Source organism: Lissotriton helveticus, chromosome 1_1, assembly GCF_964261635.1.
Source record: "Lissotriton helveticus chromosome 1_1, aLisHel1.1, whole genome shotgun sequence".
Lineage (NCBI taxonomy): Eukaryota > Metazoa > Chordata > Amphibia > Caudata > Salamandridae > Lissotriton > Lissotriton helveticus.
The window spans coordinates 837302747-837314691 of NC_136057.1; positions in this window are offsets into that span (position 1 = coordinate 837302747).

An 11945-nucleotide genomic window follows, 5' to 3' on the forward strand; every position below is an offset into this window, starting at 1 on the left:
TAGGTTATTACTAGGCAGTTTGTGGAGTTTATTACATGCTCTGTCACGGCATCTAATGGCTGGGAGTGTTTTTGGCAGGGCTCAATTTATACCTTGTAGAGAGAAATTCACAAAAAGATTGTTTGTCCAACACAGGGGCAGAATATTGCCCATAGTGTCAAGGTCATGGCTAGAAAAGATAATGTCGACAATGTGCCCATCTTGGTGGGTCAGACCCCGCACTAGCTGTTTCATTCCTAAATTCTCACAGGACCCGAGGAGATCTTTTAAAGCTGATCCAGGTTTTCCATCAAACCATAGGTTAAAGTCTCCCAGGATGAGAAATCTTGAGTGGCCCAGTGCCATAGTCCCAAAGATGTCAAAGAAGGATTGTAGGGAAGAGCTTGACTGGCCTGGAGGACAATAATAAAAGATGCCTGAAAATATGTGGCCCTTACTAGCTTTACGAGAAAAACCCAAAATCTCATGGCCCACAATTTCATCTAGGCTAAGTGGAGCAAAGTCTCATTTATCTTTACAGATCAATCCCTAACCGCCCCCTTCTTCAGATCCTGGGGTTTATGAAAGACCTTATATTCTGGCGTGCAGGCTGCCCTCCCCCTCCTTGCTGTGGTCTCTCCTTCAGAAGCCCCTATGTCAGACGTACGTCTTGTAGGACTGCGCGCATATGCGTCGTCCTACCACGACGTATGTCTGACATAGGGACTTCTGCAGGAGCGACCACGGTGAGGAGGAGGTGTGCAGCCTGCATACACCGTGATAAAGCTACATTTTTCTTTGTATTTTCTTCATTTAAAAATATATATATATTAATGGGGTGGAAGTGTGGAGGCGGGGAGCTTACTGTGGGGCCCGGGGCTGAAATCCGCTCTGCTGCGGAATCAGAGTTTTGCACATACTCTGCGTTCTCAGCGGAACATGGAGTAAGCAAAAATCCGCAAGCCCCGCCAACAGAGCAGAAAATAGCACACTGGAACAGGGGCAATCAACTCCTTCAGCTTCTTTTGGTTCCTCTCCTTGGCAAAGGTTTGTCTTGATTCTCAGAAGTGATCTAAAGTCTTGGGGTCTGGGCCCCAATATTTATACCAGTAAATCCTTTGTCCTCTGAAGGCTGAGGGTACCTGTGCCCAGCCAAAACCAGTTCTGTGCAGCTTCCTGGCAGGAAGTGGAGACAGTATTTTTGAAAGCAGACCTGGTCCAGGTAGCTGAAAGGAAATCTCCTCCTCCCCCTACTCTCCATTCTTTGAGGGCTCAGGGGAGTGAAAGGAAATCTCCGCCCCCCACTCTCCATTCAGCCAACGTCCTATTCAGCCCAGCCCTGACTCATCAGACTGCTGGAGCCCAAGCCCTCCTGTCACTCACAAACCAGACATGCAATACACAACCGAGCAGAGGCAGACTGGATGGTTAGTGTAGAAAATACCTACTTTCTAAAAGTGGTAAACACAGAATGTAAAAATCACTTCCGCTAAAATATGTATTTTAACATTCTGAGTTAAGGCATACTAAATTAGTTTTTCTACCATGTTCCCTGGGTCAGTTAGGATTATAAGATGTTATAATCAAACTTCCCATTCTGGCCTATGGGGACAGGTAGCCTTGCAAAGGAGAAAAACGAAATTGGCTGTAATTCACTATCAGGACATGCCACACACACCAGGGCATGTCCTACCTTTTACCCACAATGCACCTTGCCCTTGGGCCTAACTTAGGGGTGACTAACATGTAGAAAAGGGAAGGTTAAGGGATGGGTAAGTGGGTGCACTTACCAAGTTGACATGGCAGTACTGGACTGCACACAGGCTCTGCAATGGCAGGACTGAGACACACTTTACACGCTGCTTCTGTGGGTGGCACAATCAGTGCTGCAAGCCCACTAGCAGCATTTGATCTACAGGCCCGGGCCACAGATGGTGCACTGTATTAGGGTCTGACAGGTAAATCAAATAAGCCAATCATGTAGTCACTAATCCATTACAATAATTTACAATAGGGAGCACTTGCACTTTGGCACTGAATAGCAGTGGCACAGTGCCCAAAGCAGGTAAACCAGCAAAAACATATCAAAAACAGAGGAGACAACAGCAAAAAATGGATGGGAGACTCACGCCAATGGTACCAGGTTTAACAGTATGTGTTTGCTATAGGTTACCATTTTGTTTTTTTCTCCATGCCTTGTGGCAGGGTGACCATTTTGTTTTGTGTAGTCAGTGTGTTTTTGACATAGGCCTGCATGTGTACTTTGTTGTCCATGCATTTACACTTGGTTGTCATGTGGTCGGCAGACGTTTTTCAATGGGCTTTTGTTGGAAACTGGATCTCTATATAGTACACCAAAGCCCAGGCAAACCCAAAAGTAATTACAGAGGCACAAATGACAGCCCAAATGCTCTCCTTAGTGGCAGTGTGGCCTGAGCAGTTAAGCATAACCGAGGGTAGTGTGAAAGCATTTATTAGAGGCAATAAATAAATCCAAAACCAATTTGTAAAAATAACACATACTTTGATATAAATTTAGATATCAAGATTATCGGAATTGGGTTGGTACTTTTCAAGTGATTCATTTTTACATTTTTCTGAAATGGACACTGCATTTTCTGGACCGACAATGTTATCCTATGGAGGAAAAAGATGTATTGCACTTGCAAGCGACTTACAGGACTGTTCTTTTGGACTTAAGGTGAGTATGGGGCAAGGTCCAAGGCCACACCAACAGGTCCCCTCAGGGGACTCTGGGGAATACAGGTGCAGAGGTGTGCCACGGTGTCGGGTGTCGCAATGAACTTCAATGGGAGAACGGTCCAGTCAGAAAGAGGCTGCAAGCAGGGACTGGGTCACCAGTTCGGAGGAACACACAGGGGTGCTCGACATTTGAGATCCTCTGGCATGCAGGGACACTGTTGGTCTGCTTCTCCTTGGGCTGTGGAGCTTGAGTGTAGTGGTGTCTTTTGGGGCTGGATTCCAGTGTAGGAGTTTCTCGCAGTGGAGGGGTCCTGCAGAAAGAGGCTGCAGGCGGGAACTGGAAGTCTAGTCTGGACAAACCCAAACATGGGCTTGGCTTTTGTGGGTCTAGGGCCCCACTGGCATCATCACCTCCCTTGGACTCAGGCTCGGGAGTGCGGGTGCAAAGGTCCTTTGAGGCGTCGTGTGGCAGCAGTCACGGACTGGCTTCTTTGTTTTCTGCAGGAGGGATAAACAGGACAGCTGGACCCCTCACAGAGTGGGTCTCACTGTCCCTGAAGTCCCTCAATGTGCAGGTCGGTCTTTCTTGGCGTTGGTATCCAATCTGTGCAAATAAGCCTTGGCTGCTGCAAGGGGTACAGTACCCCAGGGACTGGCACGGTGCAGCTTTGGTCGGTCCTGGCATCTCCACACTTGGAGGGAGGATGGATATGACCTGTGGGAGCACTGCCACTTCTTCCCGGGTGGCTGCTGTGTCTGTAGAATCCGTCCGGTTCATGTTTCTTTGTTGCCTGAGGCTGCTGAGGAGCAACTCTTCTACTCCAAGGGAGATTCTTTGGCAATGTGCAAAGCACTGGCAGGCCTCTGGGTTTCTTGAGGTCTGGCAGGATGAATGAATTGCTCCAGAAAGGTGCAGCAGACAGGCTGGCAGTTTTGGGAGTGAGTCAGTCAGTTCTCAAGTCATCAGTCTTCTTCCACTCGTACTTTAGTCTCCAGTGAAAAACCGCAGATCTGGAATCAGTGGGGTCCCCTAAATAGTCAATTTAGGGGTGTTAAAGGGAGTGAGGGATAGTAGCCAATGGGCTACTTCCCCCTGGGGTCACTATGCCCCCTATATGACCACTTCCGGTGGGAAGTAGGCATAACCCTGTCCCAGAGTTCCTAAGTGTGCCAACACAAAGATGGCCACTTATGAAAAGTCATACCCACACACTTCTCTCATACACTCATGGTAATTTGTTTTACTTTTATGTTTTTTCTTGCAATTATACATTTGATTGTGTGTGCCTAAAGTGTCAGTAGGGGCATTTTTTGCATGAACATTTTTGGTTTTTGCTAAGGAAAAAAGTTTGCACAGATTTGGGAAGGTTGGAGGCTAACTTTTTCTCCATTTTCTTGCGTATTGTTTGGAAAGTTTGCACTATTATTTGCTCATTTTTCTTTGGGGCCAAGTCTGCCCATGCCACAGGCCACTTCTGAAAAGTTGTCCCCACATCAGTTATGCCACCTTAGGGGTGGTACAAGCCTGGGGGCGGGCATGCTTGCCTGACTAGCTAATTTTCCCACCTGTCCAAGAGCCAAAGGGCTGTGGACAAAGGGGGTAGGCTTCCTCTTGTGTGAGGAGAGCTAGATTCACATTAAATGAGGCAACTTCTTTGAAGCTTGCCAGACTAGGAAGGCTAATCCGCAGGTCATCCTATAGGAAGGGATGTGACACCTTACTTCCAGACAGGCTTTGTTCTTGACCTCCTGAGAGAAAAGGCTCTCATCCTAGGGGGTCAGAAACTTGTCTTGGGTGGCAGAATGGCAGAAACTAGTCAGTCAACACACCAGAACTGGTAGGTTTTCAGGGGGCACTTCTAAGGTGCCCTCTAGGTGCATGTTTTAAAACATCTGACACTGGAATCAATGTGGACTTATTAATATGAGATGTATACCAAACACCATATGTTTCAGTGAAGGCATTATGCAGCTGGGGAACTCATTTTGACCAATGCCTAGTACATATCTTAAGATGGCTTTCCTATTTACTTACAATATCTAGCAGTAGAACTAGACATCCCACTTGCAAATCTGCTGATGCAGATATGCCCTCACATAAAATATAACACACCCTGCCTTGAGATCAAAGGCCTGCTGTAGGGGTGACACATATATTAGATGTAGTAACTTTGGCATGACACACAGGCGTGTGCCATGTCATGTTTACTCTTGTGGTTTGCACGATGTTATACAGCGTGCACTGGCAGTCTGTGTGGATTTTGTTTTCAAGGTCCCTTAGGGTGGCATAAGCTATGCTGCAGCCTTTAGGGACCCTCTTTAATACCCCATGCCCTAGGTACATGGGGTACCATTTAGTAGGGACTTACCGGGGTGCTAAAGTCCTTTTCCAATTGTAGCACAATTAGACAACACCTTGAATTTGGTAAGAAGCACTGGCACTGAGGTCTGGTTAGCAGGCCTCAGTGCACTGTCAGAGTAAGAAATCTGCTTCCAGTAGCTAAAAAGGGTACAAGAAGTGTGTGTGGGGGTAACTGCAACAAAAGCCCAGTTCCCTACAGCTTCGCTTTGCCATAGGCCTGCATGTGTTCTTTGTTGTCCATGCTTTTGCCCTTGGTGCCCATGTGGCCAATGATTACTTTGTAGCCAGTGTAATTTGCTTTTGCCATGGGTCTGCGTGGATTCTTTGTTATCCATGCTTTTGCCCTTGGTGGCCATGTGGTCAGTGGCTAATTTGTCATTTGGTGGATTGCTTTTCCCGCAGGCCTGTGTGTGTATTTTGTTGTGCATGCCTTTTCCTTTGGTGGTCATGTGGCCAGCTGCCATTTTTCAGTGTGTTTTGCTTTTGCTGTAGTCCTGCATGTGTTCTTTGTTGTTTTTGTTTTAGCTATGTGGCTGGCAGCCATTTTGTAGTTTATGTGCTTTGCTTTTGCCATGTGTGCTCTTTGTTGTCCATACTTTTGCCCTTGGTGACGATGTGGCCTGCGGCCATATGTTAGTCAGTGTGCTTTGCTTTTGCCATAGGCCTGCATGTGTTCTTTGTTGTCAATGCAAGATGGCCGACAGATGAGGATCTATGGCCGGGAGCTACCGGCGAGGGATCACCTCTTTGGGCTTAACATCCCCAAATCCTCACCCCCTGTACCATCTTAACTCACCAGGGTTGTGCTCTGATTGCTGCCATCGTCTCGCCATCCTACTCTTCTGGATTTGAGCTTTTCGAGTTGGATCTGAACCATTTCCCTGTCCGGCAGAGCCCAAGCGACATGGCCGATGTCCGGTGGAGCCGCATCGATGGCTGAAGAGGAGATTGGCTTCGGCTCGCCGCCATAGGCCGTAACCTACCCAGCCTGGCATCGGGCATGGTTGCTCTGCGTTTTTCTCCACTGCTGTTCACTTTCCTCCCTCTGCCTACCGACGCTTCGTGATGACCAGCCATTGTCGGAGCCCACTCTCGGCGGTGCTGATGCCTCGGGGCGTTTCTCCGGCTGAATGTTGTTGAACTGGGATGAGGTCACCCAACCCGATGCTATCCGGGTTTGGCTTTTGCCGCTTTCCCCGCAGCCTACCCTCCTGCTTCGCCTCCTGAGGGAGGACTGGGACCTGCGAGTCGTATTGCCAGGTACGGGATTGCAGTTTCGGGGAGACTCTTGACTCTACAGCGTGACGCCCCCGGGCTTTTCTTTGCTATCTGACCCTTCCTGGACTGCATCTCTGGCACCCAGGCAGACTTCCACAGACGTTTGGCATGTAGCCTGAGGGGCACTGCTGCTCTTGCGACCCAGAGCCTGCGCCTTTGAACAGATGGCGTGTCAACATCCTCGACGACTCTGCTGCCCAGTAACCCTGAGCGTTTGCCCATCTAATTGACTCATTTGGGTTTTGGTGGTCCACCAATCTCTTTCCCTCCCTACCCCCGTGGCTGCCCTCCTTTGCTCTGCTCCTTTATTCCAGCGCCGGCGTTGTTTTGCAAATTGGTTCTCGTGAGTTGTCCCGCCATTTTGTGACTTTGCAAATGGTGCTCGTTTCCTGGGTCATCCATCTTGGAGGACCCTTCCGCCTCACTTGCTGTTGAACTACGCCCTCTGTCGCCCGACAATTCCTTTACCCTATGCTGCCCCCCCTTGCGGTCTCCCTCCTCCCTCCTTCCTGTTCATTCAACTCACCTCCTGACGTTATTTCTTTTTATCCCCCTTTTGGATTTTTCCTTTTGTCTTTTGGCCCCCTTGAAGCACCTTCATCCTTGCCGGTGCCACCTGGTCCGATCCCTTTCCTTCCCTTGTTCCTTCCCCCTACCTTACATACCCCTTTGGACATGTCCTTATTTTCTGCTATGTTATTGTAACTTATGTTATTGCGCAACATTGTTTTTAACTGTGTAACTCGCCGATCCTTATGTAAAGCGCTCTGATAACTTCGGGTCTAGCCAGCGCTATATAAAACTCATAATTTTGCCATAGACCTGCATGTGTTCTCTGTTGTCCATGCTTTTGTCCTTGGTGGCCATGTTTCTGCAGCCATTTTGTAGTTAGCGTGCTTTGCTTTTGCCATAGGCCTGCATGTCTTCTTTGTGGTCCATGCCTTCACTCTTGGTGACCATGTGCCAGAGCGGCCATTTCGTATAGTCGGTGTGCTCCTTTTCTTCCATTTTTTTAAGCCATTTTCTTGGGCCGTTGATTAAAGAGGCCTATACCTTTTTGCTTTTCTTCGTCTTTTCTTTTTTCCCTGATGTGAGTTTAATGTGCTTGAGGAAGATTGTAGTATGCATGTGCAGTGTTTTTAATATTCATTTTGTCCACTTTCCCCCTTGGCCTCCTTACCTCCCATAAGATTTAATATAGTCATTAGGGAGACACCAGCAGTACATTTGTTTCAATTTCTTTATTTTGCCCTGAACCCATGCTTGCCATAGGCTTAAACTTGCAATATTTTCTAAAGGTTATTCCATTTTCCCCTTGCACTCGCCACCTGCCATAGGCACACAACGGAGCCTCGTACGGGGGAAGTAAGACGCAGATACTGTCCTGTAGCCGGGGCAATTAGCACTTCAACCCCACCATTTGGAGGCTCATGATGCCAGACAGCACATTAGCAGCACGTTTCTCAATGTAGATACTTTGGAATAGACAATTAGCAGATATTAGCCTTTTTGAGTTTAATATCACTTTTCTGTAAAACCCACCGAAACATTTCGGAGGACGTGAGTAAGGTGGGGATCTGTGCACCCCGACCTGAAGAAGAAGCCTGGCTTCGAAACATGTCGACGACGCACACACGACGTGTTGTACATTAACATACAAAATACCTCATAATCACTCTTTTAACAGTACCAGCACGGAGGCCCATTAAAGTTTTTTGTTGACCTCACGTGCCAGGTACCTTTTTAAACCTCACATGATCACTTTTCAGAACTCACCACTCACATAATATTACACAAAGACCTCACAGGCACCACACATAGCCAAAAATTAAAAGTGCTCCCGCGTAGTCGCAGGTTAGCAGCACGCCGCATCCCGTAGAGGGGTGCGAAGACCCCAATGATGAAGCATGACACCAGAGGGTCCTTTTGGTGTGTGAGGGGTATTTAAAGAACACAAAGTGCTCCCCACCATTGTAGGGACCACCAAAAGAATCTCTTAATGTGGATTCTTTTTGTTTAATTAATTCTGGAAAGGGAGAACGGATCCACTTTGTCTCTCCTCTCCCCTGTTGTTATATTTAATAGGCACACATCAGCAATAATGTTTTTAATGATTATTCCATTTCTCCCCTGTACCTCTGCATGCCATAGGTGCACACCAGCAATAATTTGTTTTAGGATTATTCCATTTTCCCCTGGCCTGCACCCGCCACCTAACATAGGTACACAGTAGAAATAATTATTTTAAGGATTTTTCAATTTTCCCCCTGGACCTACTTCCTGCCACAGGTGTCTCATCGGCTAAGAGGCACATAAAGTAAACTTCTTAATCTGTATGTCAATAAAATATTATGTTATTATGGTTTGGAATGGATACACTATTGTTAATTTTATGTGGTGACCTACTAAATTATATTGTGTGTAGTATCTTGTTTGTTTGCATTTAGGTGCACCAGAAACATCATCCCACACAGTACAGCCAGAAAGAAGGCCACCAGTGACGCACACCAGCTGAGTCCTCTTCTGTGGCAGCTTTTGCAGGTAAGTGACAACTGCCAGAGATAAGTAATAACTTGAAGATGACCCCAAAGAATGGTGTTCCTGCCAAGTATGTGGCCAGTGAGGAGGAGAAGAAGAAGGCTATTGCCACCATTGACATGCCGGCCTCCACTTTTTCAGGAAACATGGGCTACCTGCTGCTGCTGCACTCTCCTCTGGGCAGCAAAAGGCTGGGAGCAGCACTACAGCATCAGCAAAATCACCACTCTAACCTAGGGATAAGCCCAAGTCGCTCAGCGATGCAGCCACTGCAGTCATGGTGATGAGTAGTGAGTGTTAACTGGATTTGTCTCAGCCTCAAACTAGTACTCAATTGTATCAGGCAAGTGGGCGCAACCAGCAACATTTGTTCCTGAAGTAGGAGCAGAACAGGAAGTTGAGCTTCCTGCTGAGCAAAATGTTGCTTTTCAATCATTGGTTTCACAATCTCCAGCAAGAAAAATAAAGGGGACTCCGTCATCTTCTCCAAGCCCCCCTTCAGATGATCTGGACATGGATTGGACCACAGCTGAGTCTGATACCTGCCCCAAGAGACAAGGGAAAAGGAAAGTTCCTGAAAGCCTTAGAATAATGGAAAGTGACAGTGATTGTCAGTATGAAGGGCAGGTCAGAGGACACCGCAATGACCCCTCTTATTCAACCTGCTCAGAGGGAGGTTGTTCCACCACCACCATTGCTGGCTTCCATATTTGTAAGACCCCCTTCAAGCCCTGCATTCACCACTATCACCATTAAAGTACTCCTTACCAAGAGGCAAATGACACAGACATCTACCACCATTTCTTCAGGCATTTGCAGTGGCACACTAAAAAAGTTATCCTCCCCAGTTTGCGTCTTCTTTACGATTAGCAAGCACGAGGATAACATTGAAATTTGGACCCTTTGACATGTAAGTGTTTGTCAAGGTAATACAAGGTTCACACTACGGTACTGGAAGCCAAGTGTCCCATCTGAGATAACATCACACAATCTGGTGGAGTAATACTTCAAAAAGAATACTGGTGGTGGTGATGTTGGTGGTAAGGAGAGAGGGAAAGCAGCTGAGTGCACATTGATAGAAGAAGAAGCTCTTCATGACAAAGTAGAGGATGACAGTATTACACAAAGCAGCCTCGCCGAAGATGGGCTGAGCTGCACCACGGCGTCGCTCAAAGGGGTACCAGGTGGCACTGCCTGCTTCTGCTACATATAGTGCCATTAGGACTTAGGAAGGAGTTGGACTGAGAATAGGAAGGAAAGAAACAGGAGGACAGACAGAGAGGATAGGCCAGGAAAGGAAGACAAAAAAAGTAAAAAATTAGTTAGAAAAAAACCCACACAGAGACGTAAATACACAAAGGAAAAGTCAGACAGTAAGAAGGAAAAAGTGGGATTGGGAAGTGGGTGACCTGATAGGGTGGATTGGGTTGGATTGGAGTGGATTTTGAATTTGCAGCAGGGAGAAAGCCAGGCAGAAGCAGGCTAAACAAAATGGCCACATGCTTGTGCATGGTGTGGTGCTGTTTGCACTGATCTTTCAGTGCGGAATGTGCTAGCGGAGCTAAATCTCAGTGCACCATGCATTTTCAACCGATTCGTAGAACTCCATGGAATCTTGTAGAGTCTTTTTGTATTTATGCAGAATTCTGCTGGGTGAAATTCAATTAGTTCCACCCACCCCTAGATCACATGCTAGACATGTGCAAAATATGCAGAAAGCTGTGTGATAAATGCTTATTCCACATGTTAGGCTTCGTTCTCAGATGGGTGACTTAGAAAAGTTAATTATATCATCCATTCAACACCTCCACACCAAGGTAGCAACAATTACTGTGTTCATTAATTAGAACCCAATTTCCACTTCACTGGGAACCATGACCCTAGATTCCAAATCTGTCTTTGTGCTTCTGTCATAATTGTATCCATGCATGTAGTCGCAATTTGGAGTGATGGAGCGAGATTCAGAATGATATTTTGTTCTGGCTCGCAAAGTTAAACTTCCATATTAATATAACCGTATTAAATGATTTGTGATGAATTATTACCCAACATAGTTTTAAAAATGCATTTACACAACACGAGGGACTAACTTATGTGCTCTATTTTGCAAAATCAAGTGCGTATAAAATAATAAACTAACCTTGTCTATTGTCTTTGTCAGTATTAAATGCGGCTGATTAACTAATGGCATGTGCTTATTTGTGTGCTTATGTTATGTCTTACGTCTTTTATGTGGCATAAGTTTGTGGAGAATCCTGCGGCCTATAAGAAGAAGGTTGATATGAAATGCAGCTTTGTGTGCTTAGCTAGGTAACATAAATTAATGGGTTAATAATTAGCAAAGGGAGTGGTTAACAGAATGGGTCTCAATTCTCTAATTAATTGATGTCTTGTGTTTGTTTAAATAATAGTTTTCGAGTGAGGCCTAAAAGGGTACATTGAAAAATGGCGTTGTCAAGTCCTGTCCAGAGAGAGCAAGAGCCCTGCATGGAAACTTTTACCATGTTGAAAAATATTTGCAAGCTCAAATGAAAATTGTTTTACGTGCTCTTGGAGAGACAGATTCAAGGACAGGAAGCGGCAAAGTTTGCCAAGCCAAGGAAGTCATGTACTGTGGCTCAAATGAAAGTATCATTTTAAGGAAGCAGTGTGACTTGAGAATAAGAGACAATGGACTCTAAGAAAAGCCCGATCTAGGCTTGGAGAAAGGTGATGACACCATATGAGCTGACATCAGTCAACCAATGAGGACACTGGATGGCAAAGAAAAAGTGTACTTATAGTGAGATTAGCTAGGCAGAAAAGGTATAAAACATGGCCCCATTGGCAGAAGGGCGCATCTCGCTTTCCGATTCCTGAAGGGCGTGTCGTGTTGTTGGACTCTTTGGCGCACGTAAGGATAATAGGGCTTAAAAGACTTTCTTTTAGGTGAAGTGAGATTTAGACAGGGAAATAGAATTTAGGGAATGGAAACTGTTATTTTCTTTAATTCATGCTAACTGATTTGCCTTTGAAGTGTTAGTCTAATATGCTTTCTCCTTAAAAGCAGCTTACATTTTGCTAATAAAATAAAGATTTCCTAATG